Source organism: Apodemus sylvaticus, chromosome 1 (genome assembly GCF_947179515.1).
Source record: "Apodemus sylvaticus chromosome 1, mApoSyl1.1, whole genome shotgun sequence".
In the NCBI taxonomy this organism is placed as follows: domain Eukaryota; kingdom Metazoa; phylum Chordata; class Mammalia; order Rodentia; family Muridae; genus Apodemus; species Apodemus sylvaticus.
The window spans coordinates 119,268,686-119,285,353 of NC_067472.1; the positions used below are offsets into that span (position 1 = coordinate 119,268,686).

At 35.1% G+C, this 16,668-nt stretch overlaps 1 protein-coding gene across 3 annotated transcripts in view; it reads right to left on the reverse strand.

The window, feature by feature from the left end:
* Nox4 (NADPH oxidase 4) overlaps positions 1-16,668 on the reverse strand; it is a 143,363-nt gene that overhangs the window by 122,357 nt on the left and 4,338 nt on the right. The window contains exon 1 of one of the 3 annotated variants that reach the window (XM_052159146.1): positions 5,798-5,869. The exons of the other annotated variants lie outside the window; for them this stretch is intronic. The gene's annotated coding sequence lies outside the window, so the exon portion shown is untranslated. Of the gene's footprint in view, positions 1-5,797; positions 5,870-16,668 lie in introns of those variants that run through there. 3 annotated transcript variants of the gene reach the window in all.

The following is a 16,668-nucleotide window of genomic DNA, read 5'->3' on the forward strand; positions in this document are numbered from 1 at the left end:
TTACTGCTTAGCAAAATATTGACTCTACTACGGTAAGTTTGTTTTCAACATATGAATTATTGTTCCCAAAAAATAGATGGGAAAAGTGTGTTTATTTAAAGCAAAATTTTCCCTTAAAAGATGAAAAGCAATTAATACATCCACCAGACTATTCCATGTCAGGAAATAGAATACCTTAGGGATATCGTCTGGCGAGTATACTTATGTGGACACATAAAGATAATTTTCTCTGGACTATTTAATGAAGACATTAGATAAAATTTTCTCACCTCAATCAGAAAATTTTTATCACTTCTTAGTGATGGTTTTTTGCTTATCTAGAACTTCAGAGAAATGCCCTGTTATTCCTTTTGATCTGGCATCAGGATATGATAAGAAAATGTTAACCCAATGGATTTAAGGTGGCTATTTTATCTGCTGTATTAATATGCCAAGGATATCTTGAAATGTTTAAATTAAGATCTAATTCAATATAAAAGTTCAAGACTTAAAAATATAAATAAATTATGTGTATTTCCTTTGAGGCTCAATATTTTATAAAAAAATGTATATCTCTTCATTATTAGTCATTGCATGTCTGCAAGTGTTTAATTATTGTGTTTACATTAAATCACAGAGTAATTCAAATCAAAGAGACTTTAAATGTTCCTTTGGGAAGTACAGAGTTTATTTTGGAATTCTTTTCCTTTCTATGATGCAAATTCCAACTGGAAATTTTACCAATGATTCATTTCCTCACATATGCTTCCTGAATACACTTAAAAAAAAAAAACTAAAACAAAACTTTCCCATCAATTCAGTATACAAAACACATACATTCAGAAACAGTGGAAAGAATGAGGTGAATGGAGACAGATACTTAAAAATTGTATTATGGGAAATTGTTTCACCTCCATATTTCTTGAGTAACATTCTATATCTGTGTGTTTGCTAAGTCTACTCATTTTTATTTAGTCACTATTCTGCCACAGGCTCAGAATTATACTCTCTAGAGATTCCACATCTAAGGAAGCCTGTTGTCACTAGAGGGCAGTGTGATTGTCATAGTTCATGGGTTGTCCCAAAGTTCCTGAGACAGATAATTAACTGAGAACATAATTTTAAGATTAAAAATACATTTTAAAGAGAAGGTAGGCATACATTCTCGTTATAGACTGCTTGCTCTTCCCCACCACAAGCCAGTTTATTTCCTGAAGCATTCGATCTCATGGTGAAATTCTTCGGCATATTGGAAAATTTATGCCTTAAAGGAATCAGACACCCAGGAAAGAACTAGAATTCCTAGTGAAGAAGAAAAGACTAGCTCATGTTCCACATCTGTCTGCATGTCTGTTTCTATCAATTGGTTTTCATCGTGATGTTAAAATGCACCTCTAAAGTAGCCATTTGCAAGGCCTGAAGATGCCACCCTCCTCCCTAGACACAGTGGAAGCTTGTTCCTGGATATCCCAGACTCAACAGCAACAAGAAAACAACAGCTGCATTTTATGTCACCTTCTTTATGCTGTGTTCTTAAAGAAGCCAAATCAACACTGGTCAATTACAAAATGGTACAATATAACATGGGTACAAACTCCTGAATTTTCAAACACAGGGCTTTATAGCTTAAATCTGCTACTTAGTCTTTATCTGTAGTTATTTAACAGCCTATAAAGTAATCTAATGTAATAATATAAATATTAGCTATATGAAATAAGTAATATAACATAAATAATATAAAGTCTATAATATGGTAATCAAATAATACTAGATTTTAGGGGCTTGTGAAACATGAAAAATAACTTAAAATGCAGGCAGGATATAAAATTAGAGTGTCTTAGGGCCACTCTCTCAGATTATTTCTCTGTGTTCTTTTCTCCATGCCTACAGCAAATGTTATCTGCTCCACTTACTCTATTCATTCATCAAGTATTTACTGTGCTACACACTCCAATGCACAACTTGTAAACTAAAATAGAAAGTACTTTTGCCTTTGAGGGTGCTTATATTGTAGTAGGGGACCCGTATATTAATCAAATTGTCAGATAAGCAAAAGCGTAGTTTAACAGAAACAAATGCCCTAAATGAGAACGATAGAGTATAGGTATCTGACAGGAAAATTATATCTAAATGGCAGATCACTAAGCTTTTCTTGATTAAACGAAACGCTGATACCTTATCCAAATCTTTTGAAATCAAAATCATCTAGAAATGAAATATCTCTTACATAGAAGAATGGAATGAATAACGGCGAATGGCACATGGAAGCAGAGTGTATATAAGCCTAACTAAGCCTGTCCTGAACAGAGTCTGGAGAGACGGAGAACCTGAGTTCAGCTCCCACCACCTACATGGTACCTTATATAACTCCACTTCCAAGGGATCCAGCATGCACTTCTGGCTTTCATAGTTAAATAACTCAATCCCTGCCCTAACACATCTACACATAATTTTGTTTTAGAAGCTGTCCAATGGAGTTGCACTGGAATAGTGGGCTGGACAACATGAAGTTTGAGAAGTAGCTGGGTGAAATCATGCTAGATTATACAAATTATATTAAATAAGAACAGTCTTTCTTTTTCTCTGATTTTGTTGGTTTGTTTTGTTGTTTTTGAGTACAGTGTCTATACAGCCCAGGCTTGTCTACAACTATGTACTACAGACTAACGTAATGTAAGTTCCTCCCACCTCAATGTCCTGAGTAAAATAATCATACATTTACCATGCCTGAGTTAGAATTTGCTTCTATCCCAAGGTCAGTTTAGTGTGACTTGGTCCATTATCGATGCTGTATGACAGTTATAAACTAAATATATTTTAACCTCACAAATATTTTAACCTCACAGTTCTGGGAGTGTCAAAGTTCATGACTAAGGCAGATTTGGTGTTAAGAGTAACTTCCTTATAGTCATGAATTCTTTCTTCTTTCAAGGTGTAAACTAGTCATCACAGACTCTAACTTTATGGTCTATTCGCCTAATCAACAAACGGCCTTACCATTCAAAGCCATCAAGTTGGTGAAAGGGGAGAGGGTACATTCATTCAGAACATAGCACAGAACAAATGTGTCTTAGGTAGAGATGTTGGCACTAAAGTGACTGTGTTTCGTAATTATTATGCTCAATGAGCAGACTAGAAGGAAGTCTGAGGAGGGAGCTTAGCACCTATGTTTTGTCATACAGTCATCATCATTTGTTGGAGAACATACTTTTTCTTTAAAAACTATAAGGACCTCACCTCTTTCCATCCTACCTAGGGGGCTGTCTCTCCTCTGAAAGGCAACATCCAAAAGGAAATATCCTGTTTTAATTCCTCTGGAGACAGGAGTCTGTCTACTGTCAACCCTGTTTTATTTTCTTTATGAGGAGATGAAATCAGTTTCCTGGTAACTTCTGCCTACACAGCTGCACTGGAGAAGAATTTCCTAAAATGGATATCTAAAAGAGAAGACAAGAGAGGCTGAGAAGGGGATGATTTCCTGGCCTGGTCTTGGTTTTTCATGTTGAAGGTAGATGATGGCCTACCTATCTAGGAAATAATTTTAAGTTTCATTTATCATCTAAGACACTTCCCAAAGCACCAGTTCAACAAATCCTTAACAGATGCAAAGGACAGCACGGGGGACTGCCATTTTCCTTAATCTGCTGCCAGCTGCCCTCCTAAGACCCTGTAGTATAGGACAATTGTACCCAAGAATGGCTGTCCTTGAGTTCACAATGTATAAGAGTGATTCCTGGGGGTCACTGTGAAGCAGTTGCCCTTCTTTTCTACACTAGAAAGAAACAAATGAGGAAGAGAGTTCAGGTACAGAATTTTATCCTGCTGTAGCTCACTAAGTAAGATTGACTGTGAATCAGCCATTCTGTTTTCCTTCTTAACTTTGCCTAAATTTAAAGCTTCGCATGTGGGGGTTTTGCTTCTCCATCTGAATTCTTGGCAATCTATTAAAAGACTTCAATATAAAAAATCTGTGAATTAGCTGATTCCTGAAAACACACCAGGTACCCTTCCTTTCTCTTAAACTAATTTTCAAATGAATATTTTTTTCTCCTACTAGGAATTTCCTCCACAATTTGCAGAAATACGACATTCTACAAAAAAAAAAAAAAAAAGGCCTAGAGGTACTAAAAGTAAGCTTATAAAAAAAAAAGTAAGCTTGTATATCTGGTCACTTTTGCAGTTTCCTCTTGGTGAGTCAACAATTAGCCAGTATTAGAAACAATAAAATAAAAATACCTCTGAGTTTTATGAAAAATATTTTATTGTGATTTGGTATTTATATTTGTCAAAATACATTTCTCTTTTTTACCCTGTACAGTTAATTTTGATTGATTTTTCTCTCTCATTGACATATTTTAATTAAATAAGTGAATGCCCACATTCACATTTTAAAGCCACAGCTCTTTCACAGACTGGCAAGTCACCTGTTCATCTTTCTGTTTATATTTAAGTAAACTGCACTGGTATTTCATGGAGGTATTCAATTCCCTCCATGTAAGTCAGCTTCTTAACCATAAATCATAGCACTGAGAAGAATAGGAATTAGACACCATCTAAAGTACTCCTACAAACCACAATGCCTCCTTACTCATTCATCTCCTCTTACATTTTACTCAACCTATACAGTTTCCTATCATTACATGTAAGTCTTTATAAGAGTTTCCAAAAATTTGACTCTGGATGGAAATGCCTGAAGATCTGGTAGACTATTTTAAAATAAACATACCTTCAGTTTCCTTTCTAAAATTCTAGGTTTTTTAATATCTCATGATGGGTGGCAAGAGATAGTTTAGCGAGTAAGAATGTTTGCTGAGTGCAGTGTCCCAGAATCCACATAAAATGATGAAAAGGGCCATGTAACTGTAACTTCAGCACTGCAAGTGAATTCAGAAGAATGACAGCTTAACTGATGCCAGCCTAGGTCCAGGTACAATGAGAAAGCTGTTTCAAGAGTATAAGGCCGGAAGAAACATCTCACTTTGTCCTACATATTTGCATTAGAGTGTATGTACACTCATGCACACCTAGGCACACTCAAATACACATATTCATAAATCACACATACATATCACACACATACACACACACACACACACATACACACACGCCTATACCACACACCACAAAAACTATATGTATGCGTGTGTGGGGAGGTATGATATATATATACTCATACTCACATACACACACATACTCACAAAGAAAAACAATTTTGTGCTGGACCCCTCAAGACACAGCTGTGTGTGCTGCTGCTGTTTAAAGTGCATTTTGAAGCCAGGCAAATTTAAATTTGAAGGGCATTTACTAGCTGTGAGAATTTAGAGAATACTTATTCTATTTCACTCTTGTTTTTCTCACATGGAAACTGAAAGAAAAAAAAACAAAGAGATAATACTACATATATCACAAAGGAATATATTAAGATTGAGTGAATAACATAGAATTTAGTGTAATGGTCCCTAGCAATGGGGTCCACTCTAGCCCTCCACAAACATGATCCAGTTTCTTTATTGTCTATTTTTTCAGCCTTCCCATTTTCAGCTCTATAGGGTAGGGACCCCATTAGTTATAAAGGTGAGCTTTATTTTGCTCATATACATCTAATAAATTCAAAGGAAGTTCTAAGCAACTACTTGACAGTGAATGAATGAATGAATGGCCCTTCAACATTAGGAAAAAATAAGGAAAAAATAACTTAAAATTAATTATTCAGGAAATCTAGTTCAAATGTAGAATTAGAATTCAGGACTGCTCTATCTTAACACTCAAGAGTAACTAGTCATCTTCTATTCTCCAGTTGCTAGCAACTCAGACTTACCCTAGAACTGAGCAAAGTCTAGTGTGAAGAAACTGCTGACAGCAACCAAGAAGTCTTGTGAGTCTACAGAAGTCAGTTGGCCCAAGCCGTTTTCATCTCAACTTATATTACTGTTGCTTTTGACAAGCCAAATTGATGATGCCTTAAGGCCAGGAAGCTATATTTTCATATGTGGCTCAGATTAGCTCCCAGATGCACTCTTAAATTAGACCACATTATCACTTCAAACCTCACTTCCCTATCCACAGCTCACACTGTTTCTATCTCATCTGCAACACAAATTGACCTTATGCAGCCTCATGACAAACAGTCAAACTGTAACAGCCTTCTAACTCCAGCTCAAGGCTAACCCTTTCAATGAGGACCTGGTAGAGCAAACACCTCACTCTACTCTCTGTCTTTTCTCCCCCTTTCTGATACTCTGAGAAGCCTGCAGCATTTCTCAGTGATTTCTTTTCACCCAGAGGAACATTTAGCTCTACGTCAGAGTATTTGATCTGTGATTCTTCACATCTACTTAAATTATCAAGTTTCAGTACAGGTAACATGTCAAAGCCAGAATTGCCTCTTAATTTTGGTGATATCAAAATGCATGGTCATTAATAAAGACAATCATTTAAAATAGGTATTCACTGGAAAAAAAAACATGCTTTGAAGAATGAATGGCAAAAATAAAATGGAGTCATCAAATAAATAGACAACACCATGAAGAATCTTACGTTTAATTTTTTGTAGGTATTTATTTTTTATTTTCTTTATTTTGTAATCATAATCTAAATTCTGGAACACTATGGTTCTTATGCCTATAAATAAATTACTTATTCCTAATGTGAAAGACTTCATCATTTAGTTTGTATAATAAATAAATAAATCATTACAAAAAAATGAATTTGTAGAATTTATAGAATAGATGTTCCAAGGCAGTAAAATTTCATTTGACAAGAAAACTTGTACTGAAGGGTTGGAGAGATGGCTCAGTCAATAAAATTCTTCCTACACAAGTATGAAGAATTGAGTTTAGATCCCCAGAATCCATCAAAAATGTTATGATAGTACATGCTTGGCATTCCAACACTGACAAAAGACAAGTGAATCCTAGAAGTCCAATGTCCAGCCAGCTGAGACAATCAGTGTGCTACAGGTTCAGTGAAAAATCCTGTCTCAGGGTGCTAGCGGCCAACCATTGGATTGAGTGTGGGGTCCCCAATGGAAGAGTTGGAGGGTGGTCCAGAGGAGCTGAAGGGGTTTACAGCCCCACGGGAAGAACAATGATGACAGCCACCCAGATGCCCCAGGACTCCCAGGGTCTGAACCATCTACCAGGGGGTACACATGGTTCCACCAAAAATGTGGCAGAGGAATGCCTTATTGGACATCAGTGGGAGGAGTGGTGCTTGGTCAGGTGAAGGCTCAATAGATGCCCCAACAAAGGGAAATCGAGAGGGGAGAGGTGGGAGTGGGTGGGGTGGAGAGGCATATACTTGGAGGCAAGGGGTTGGGGGTTTTCATGGAGGGGGGAACCAGGAGAAGGGGTTGGGGGTTTTCAGGGAGGGGGGAACCAGGAAAGGTTTTAGCATTTGAAATGTAAATAAAGATTATATTCAATTAAAAAAAAAGATCCTGCCTCAGAAAACAGAGTAAAGGGTGATGGAGAAGACATACAATGTTGTCCTGTAGTTCCCATACATGGACACAGGGGCAAGCATACCTCTAACATGTAAGCAATACACACATGTTTTTGGTATGTGAGTTAGCTGACTAGTAGGGTACTTGCTTAGTATGTGTTATTCCAAAATCTTGATTCCAGCACCATTAAAAATGGAAAAAAATTTTAAAGGGATGAGGACAGAGAGACAGTAGATAAAAAGAAGAAAAATGGGAGAAGGGAAAGAAGGAGAAAAAAGAAATAGAGAATGGGAGGAGGAGAATGAGGAGGAAGAAAAAGGTAGACAATGGGAGAAGGGAAAGAGGAGAAAGAAGCAGAGAAGAGGAAAATGGCATTTAAGTTAAGTAAGAACTACTTAAAAATCAGAACAAACTATAACACTTTTGATAAGGCTTCATTGAATTATCAAACTGGCATGCTGGGAACAAATATAAAATAGATCATAGTAACCAATCATTAAAAGACTTATACTTTGTATTCAGTGGAAATAATTCATGCTGTAATAAGGTATAATTGAGTTCAAATAATCCTAACAGGCTTCCGCCCATAAACTGCCCTAGAACTTTGAATTGTCATATTATTTTTGGCTCCAGTTGACTCCTTTTCTCAGATTAAACAGTACCTAGGGAAAACAAAGTTTCCAAAAGAAGTGACATCCAGAGGAAAATTTGATGGAACAGACTAGAAAAGAGATCAATCAGGTAAATACCTATGACACAAGCATAAAGACCTAAGTTCCTTGCCTAGGGTATTGGTAAACACTGGGTGTAGTGATTCCTCTCTGTTATCCCTAGTAGATAGGCAGATCCTGGTGTTCACTGGCCAGACCTTTTAGCCAATCACTGAGCTGTCGGTTGGGTGAGAGACTGTATCTCAAAAATTATGATGGAAATAAGGTGTGAAGTGAAGGAGGAAGACACCTTGACTTCACTCTCTAGCTTCAGCACTTGTACTCAAATGCTCATACACATGCCTGTTCACAAAAAAAACTATTTAGGCATGCACACTAAATGAATAAAGATAAAAGACTGATGAATTGTTTTCTCACAAAATGAAAATGTAACCAGTTAGAGCCTATCCTACTCTGTATCCAGATTTCCTTAGTGCCAACTTAAATTTTCCCTGTGTTATATGATACTATATTTCTATCCTTTCTAAAAAACGAAAGATTCTTTAATTTTCAAGGCAAATGGTAGCTTTCCTTACAAAAGTCTAATACGACTCAATGGAACATGTAACTATTATATAATAGCTTCTTTCTTTATAGAGAAAAAAACAATATCAGAATTTGGTATTTCTGTCAGGTTTTGTCTACCTTGTCTTTCATGTGTCAAATCCCCTAGGGCAATAGCGATGTCCTTCTAGACTATGTCTGTCTGGGAAAGTTAATGTTCAACATGAATAGAATTCAAGATTACAAGCTTATCCATCTATTTCTACAGATAAAGGAAGAGGTCACCAGCCACAAAGCAATAAAATGTGTATCTCAAGTAACACTTATGGCCTCAATTCAGGTCACTGGCTTCCAGAATCTAGAAATGAAGAATTTAAAGAACATTAAAAAAGGCATTCACTTGGCTTCAAGAAATAAAAATGCATCCAGTAAATCCATAACATGGCTTTACTTCTTTAGTTGAAATGTACTGCAAAAATGAATCATCTCTTTTTATCATCTCTTTGCTGTTGATGTTTATGCCCACCCCTAAATCTTTACTACTTTCAACTACAACAAAGTTTCCATTGAAACCACGTATTGGTCATTAAACTTTTCTAAGCTAAGTGTCACATCATGCTTAGAAAAGTTTAATGGCCAATACGTGGTTTCAATGGAAATTAAAACAGATGTAAAAAAAAGACTTCAATAAATTAAATTTTATACATCTAAAATATTGCATTTAAAATGCATTTTCTCCTCATATTTGACATATTCAAATAAAATAGTCCAGTTTTATTCAAGTAAAAATTTTAAATGGTGGATCCAGTCAACCAGAAACTAAATTCTTCAAAGAATTACATTTTCTCTCTTATACTTGAAAATATACATAGGACTGAAATATTTGCTATTTCAAGACTATAAATTTATCCATCTATTTCAACAGAGAGTGTTATTAAAGGAAGAGATCACCAATGACAAAGCAATAAAATATGGATCTCAAGTAACACCTATGGCCTCAATTCAGGTCACTGGCTTCCAGAATCTAGAACTGAAGAATTTAAAGAACATTAAAAACTGCCTCAGTAAAAGGTTCTACAGTTGAGGGCCACCTCCATCCCTACTGAAAGCAGAGTGAGATGTAAAAATAGAATACAGACAACTCCCAACAGCAAACACCAATAGACCTTCCTATTGGAAACCTAGATTCTTGAGATTTAAGGGGAGTCATTTCTCATCAGTTGAAATCCACTAATATAGATCATTGATGATGTTTGCCAAGTGCTATCTTTAGATTGTATGAACTATAGAAAAAAAAAGAAAAGATGTTTTCACTTTGTTTACTTCAATCTACTTTGAAAATGGAAGGGGAAGCTCCTGCTTCTCACATCAAGAATATCTGAGAAAGCTCAAAGTCCCCATGTCACTTATAAAGTAACAGGACCAAGGGACATCAGCAGTAGGTAAAGGTCCACCTCATCACCCTAACTCATCTTGTCCCACATTTGCTCCTTTTTACTTTCATATTTCTTCTTTCCTTAGGGCACCATCATTCAACTTGAAATCAGGGATGACATGGTGAGAAGGCACATAGGCAAAACATACTGAGGAGGTCAGAGACTAAAGAGACACAAAAGCAGAGCAGGGGAGAAATGGAACCTGCTTAAGCAACTGTCAGTCTGTTTCCTTCAACTGAAATGAGCTTTCTAATTTTCATTAAGTTTGGTCATTTGTAATTTGAAGTCATGTCATTAAAAAGCTTATCACTGGGAAAGGGAGTATGGTTGCATGGCCAAAAAAGGCATCAACACAAATTATTTCTTGAACAAATCTTAATTTTAAAATATATATTTAATCTCAGGTAAATGAGATATTTTACTCTGAGTATATAACACATTTGATTTTGCCTTTACTGTATGTTACTTCTAATAACCTTAATATATTCTCCATCTGCAAACCATTGAGAACTTCTAAGTCCATAGAAAAAAATTTAATCATATAAAACAATGTTGAATTAGTTTATTGCAGATAGTAAGCATTGTCAAATTCACCTTTCTAATTTCTAAAAATGCATACAAACAAGTCTGATCAAAATTCATATTCTTTTCACTTCACCTATTCGTCTATTGCTCGCACTGTCAGAACTGGAAAGTTATTTTCATATGAAATATTCTGCCACACTATTAAAATTCAGCATACCAAACTTCAGTTTTGAAGTATATGAAACTATAAAGTGAAGTAGGTTTAAGGTGCTGAATGTTTCCTATTCATTCGAGTAACTAGCTACTAAATGTTATTATGTAGCTATGTCACAGACATTCAAAATCACACTTCAGTAGTCACATTTGCAAATGGAATGTGTGTTTAACATTGAAAGTTAACTGCATCTTTTTTTTTTTAAATCAGGAAGGATACCCCTACTCTTATGTCTTTCTACAAATGTTTCTTCAAGGGAATTATGGCACAACACCACGGCAATGCCCTTAGAATTTCTTGGATGCTGAGGGACACAAACTGGCTATAACATCTTTCATATCTGTAGTGTGTTCAGTTCCCAAAACACTTGACTTTCATGTCTTAATTCTCAATTATGACTAGAACACATTTGTTTTTTGCTGGATACCAAATAGTAACATGAATTACTATATGTGGTTGTAAAGGAAGAGAATACAGGAAAGGAAAGAAGGAATTACATTTTCACACTTTTTAAAATAACACAATGGGTTTTATGTTTAAATTCTATTCGTTAGCTTCCTGTTATGAATAGGATTTACCTTGAGGAATATTTGCGACTTTGGACAAAATATAGGAGCAATATAGGAAAATGTCAAGCCCACTAGGAGACTTCAATGAACATTACTCTCTTATTTTAACTTCTTTTAAAGAATCAGAACAATCTCATAAAATTGACACTATTTCTCTTGTTTAATTGTTGAAAAACCCAAGCATCAGTTGCTATTAATAATAGTCATTCTTAATAACTTAATGAAAAAAATTTCTTCCACAAACAGAAATTCTATTCCACAACTAGCCAAGTTCCTACATTCTGACAGTGACAACACATATTTCTCTACTCTCAAGAACCAAAGAAGAACCAGAGGTCAACCAAATGACTCAGATTAAAATGTTCCAGCTAAGCAGCTAATACACAGCATCATCTTTGAGTATCTATTTACTGAGCTTCCTGTAAGTGTTATAATAATGAAGAAAAGAACAAACCGATCTGCCCTACAAGCCATGTGCTGCATGCTCAGCAAATTCCTCCCTTCTCTATTGAGTTACCTTTAATGCGTATATTCCTAAGCATGAATAACTCACAATAATACTATTGAATGCTATCTACAGCCTCATTACCAATACCAAATGCTTCATATATAAATATAGTAATATAATACACACTCTATACTAATATATAAATATAGTATTTTCTATATTTTCTAAGAACTTACATACCAGAAAATAATCATTCCACCTGCTTTTTCTCATTGAATCTTCAGAACTTAAATCTCACTTCAAAGAACATTAGGTTATCCAAATCCTAAATGCATAGCAATGTCTCAATCATGATTCAAATTTATCTGCAAAAAAATCCTAAAACTGTTGGTCTCTGCAATAAGAAATTACAATGCAATTTCCTCTCCAGACTTAGTCCTGGAATTTTTTTTTCCAGTATTTTTTTTATTCGATATATTTTTTATTTACATTTCAAATGATTTCCCCTTTCCTAGCCCCCCCACTCCCGGAAAGTCCCGTAAGCCCCCTTCTCTCCCCCTGTCCTCCCACCCACTCCTTCCCACTTCCCCGTTCTGGTTTTGCTGAATACTGCTTCATTGAGTCTTTCCAGAACAAGGGGCCACTTCTCCTTTCTTCTTGTACCTCATTTGATGTGTAGATTATGTTTTGGGTATTCCAGGTTTCTAGGTTAATATCCACTTATTAGTGAGTGCATACCATGATTCACCTTTTGAGTCTGGGTTACCTCACTTAGTATGATGATCTCTATCTCCATCCATTTGCCTAAGAATTTCATGAATTCATTGTTTCTAATGGCTGAATTTTAAAAATTATTTCTATGACAAACACAATTGTTAGCATGATGAACATGAAAGAACACAGGCCAGAAGTTAGATGATTGGCTGTCCACACTCAACTTTGATCTAAGTACACAAAGAAAGTGCTAAGTATATCCATCAGATGACATTAACAGACCATAGCAACTCTTTTGGTCTTTGTGACATATCACAGTACTACTAGCCTCCTTCACATTTTCCAGGGTAGCTAATTCTCAATGGAAAGCATCTTTGGACTAAATGAGTACTATATTCACAACCACTAGTACTATTACTGGCCTCTGATGCATTCAAGACAAACACAGTCCCTGAGAATTCACAAAGTCAGTTCTCTGAAGTCACATTCAGTAACATTTAAGATATCAAAATGAAATACTGATACCACTGTTCACAGAGTATTCATTCACTTGATTTTCTTTGAGGACATAAGAAAGTATGAGGGTCATATAATAACATTATTCAAAATAATAGTAGCAGAGTAGGCTGGAGAGATGGCTCAGTGTTTAAGAGCACTTCTTGCTCTTCCAATGGACCCAGGTTTGCTTCCTAACAACTATATGGTGGTTTGCAACCTTCTATGACTGCAGTCTTAGGGAATTCAATGGTTTCTTTGGACCTTGAAAGATACCAGGCACATGAATGATGCAAAGACACACAGAGAGGCAAAATACACATGCAAAAATAAAATAAATAAATCTAAAATTTTTCATAATTTAATATTCTTGACTTTGCTTTTGGTAGAGCAATGATTGACAAATGTAAATGTATAATAAAAATCATGTATACACATCCAAACATTCCTATTCAGGACCATTGTGAGAGAGTGAGTATGAACCTCAGCTAAGAAAAAAGAATGTAGACCTGCTAGAGAACTCATCAGATACAATCACTGCCAAACCTTGTGGCAGAAGTTTTATCCCTGAGATGCATGCATAGGATGGCAGGAAAAAAAGTCATACAAATTGACTTCCCCACTTGTATATTTTATATTGTATAATTTATTAGATGATTATATAATTATAAATGTATAATTTAGTATAAGTGCATATGTTTATATTTTATATGTTGTATATTTATGTTATATATGCATGTATATATTGTATATATGATGTAATATAGATATACATTTATATTGTATAATATATATGTATTTAAAATAGATTATGTTTTTAAATAAATTATATATAGGAGAATTCCATGTTGTAGCACAATCTGAAGATTTTATCTAACCACTGCAAAGCTAAATTTTCCATAGTTTATTATGTTGTAAATTTCTATTTCCAATTATTGATGGGAAGTATAAATTTCAATTAAATATAAGGATCAAATAAGTTTAAAGAACAAATGAGCCAAGATCTATACCTGGAACACTGTGTGATCAATAAATGGTCACACTTGTTATACGTTGAACTGTACAAAATGGCTAACATTATGAGTTACTGACTCTCAAAACTGGCAGTTCCATCCGGTCCACCTGGTCTGCTGGTGTGCATAGAGACACATGAGCACAAAAACACAGAAGATGACTTCTGTCAGTAGATAGAGAGATAAATAAAATATTGAACGTATACAATGAAACAAAAGTCTGTGTTTAAACAAGATAAATAGTGTATCCTTTCACATGAAAGACACAAAGAGTGAGCCTGGAGATTAGTGTATTAAATGAACCAAGTCAGACACAGGAAGACAAACACCATATGATCTCACTGATCCATGGAATCTAGAAAAGCTATGTTCGTATAGCAAAGAATAGAACGATGCAGTAGATATATAGAAAAGAAGCACCATGTTGAGCCCTAAATTTATGCTATGTGGAATTAGAAATAATCTAAGTAAAATACGTCAGACTTCATGAGCAGTTTAAGAGGAATCAAAAATAATCATGATGCTAATCATACCTTGAAGGCAAGTCACTAAGCTTCCTTAACTTCTTAGATCGTTGTATGTTTTCAAGTATCATTTCCTGTAAAATGAAAAGCTACTGATCCATAACAGTGTGAAATTCAATGTGTTCTTTCTTTTTAAATGTGTCTATCAATATTGTGTGTGCATGCATGTGTGTGTGTGTGTGTCTTTGTGTGTGATGTGTGATGAGGGAGAATGCAATGTGCCACAGCATGAACCTAGAGATCAGGGATTCAACTTTCGCATGTGTTCCAGGGCTCTAATTCAAGTCACTTGGCCTGTATAGCAAACACCATTACCTGCTTTGCCATCTCAACAGTCCAATTAATAAAGAGCTAATCATTCCAGGAGGATAAAATTGGCCTGAGAATCAATAGTGTAAATTGTGATCAGACCATTGATTTAATGAGCAATTGTAACAAACCACTTCAACCTTAATTTTCTTTTTTAGAAAATAAAAACAAATCTACAATAAGGCATGCAAATGCACACTGAACCACTGTACACATCGGGAATCTTTATACTTAGAAGAAGGATAATTGTTCATAGTCAGTGTGTCTGTGCTACACAGTGACTCTATGTGAAGCCACTGAGTCTAACAAAAACAAAAAATCAAAATTTTCAACCCTAGGAATGTATGCCTTGCTATCCAGAATGAGCAGATAAAGAATATGTGATTGTTTTTAATGTAATATAATACATTATATACTACATTATATATAATGTAATAATATAATAGATTACATTATATAACCTCAATTATCAGTAACCAGGTTTTCTCATTTCAACATCAACAAAAACACTTGCCTAAAAATATCTCTGAATTGAAAGCTCAATCCATGCGTGGCTAAGTCTAGACACTGACTTTTATAAATGTGCAATAAAAAGGAAAAGTTAATTATTAAGCCTTCTTTGAAATTCAAAAAACATATATTCTTCCTCAGCAGAATCAAACTGAACTAAAACTGACTTGAAATCCCAGGGTTATTCAGATGGATACCACAGACACCATGGGGAGCAAGCAGATAGCTGCTTCTGAAAATGCTGTTATAGCCCTAGGAATCAGAAGGTGGTCTTTAGAAATGCCATGCTTATATATCTCTAGAAATTTAAAAATAGTCAGAACACTCACAGCCTTTTCCCAACAACATGTGAATCCTAGATAAGACTTTCCAAAGGAACAGAAAAACATCATCACTGCAGTGTGTGTGTGTGTGTGTGTGTGTGTGTGTAAATATATATATATATATATATATATATATATATATATATTATATATACATACACATACATACATATATATTTGGGAGAAAGGGGAGAAAAAATAAGTTGCCATCATGGCACCAAGAGAACAATTACAGAGAAAATAAATACTTTACAGAAAAATAATTTGTAGAAAAAAAGAAGGTAGAAAACCAAGGCAACATGATCTATTACTAAAAGATATATGCTTGGCTCACATTATAATATTTACACCAATTAAATAGCATGTTTGCAGGGGGATAGAAGGAAAAGCATCAGGTGTATTAGACAAGAACCATATCGTGGAGATACGTGTCTAGCCCATTTTGGCCTTTGAGGGGGGGGGGCAGAGAGACATAGTAGAAAGAAATTGTGTTTGTGAAATCTAACATGACAAACAATAGCTTAATATCCATAAAAAATAGAAAACTAATTTTCTCAGGGTATCTCATAAGACATTGGTAATCATTAATGTGGAAAAATTAGTAACCACATTTCACCTTCCTTAAAATAAATAAATGGAAACAGGTTTCATCTTAAATATTCCATAGAATCCTTTAAAAGTTACAGTGGGAGATGGATGAAGGGGATTTTACTCATTAGTTTTTTGGGATGTTTATCTTGGCTTTCACTTATACTTTGTTTTCTGTAGACCCAGGTTAAGATTCCAAATGACACAGCATGGCACAATTAAACATCTCCTGAGGAGTGCACGATCTGATTAGCACATTAACTTGAGCATAAACCATCCGTGACCACAATGCCTCTGTCTGTATCAGACCCATCCAGTGACTAATAATCATAAGAACTCTATCAAAACAAATTAATCTCACCT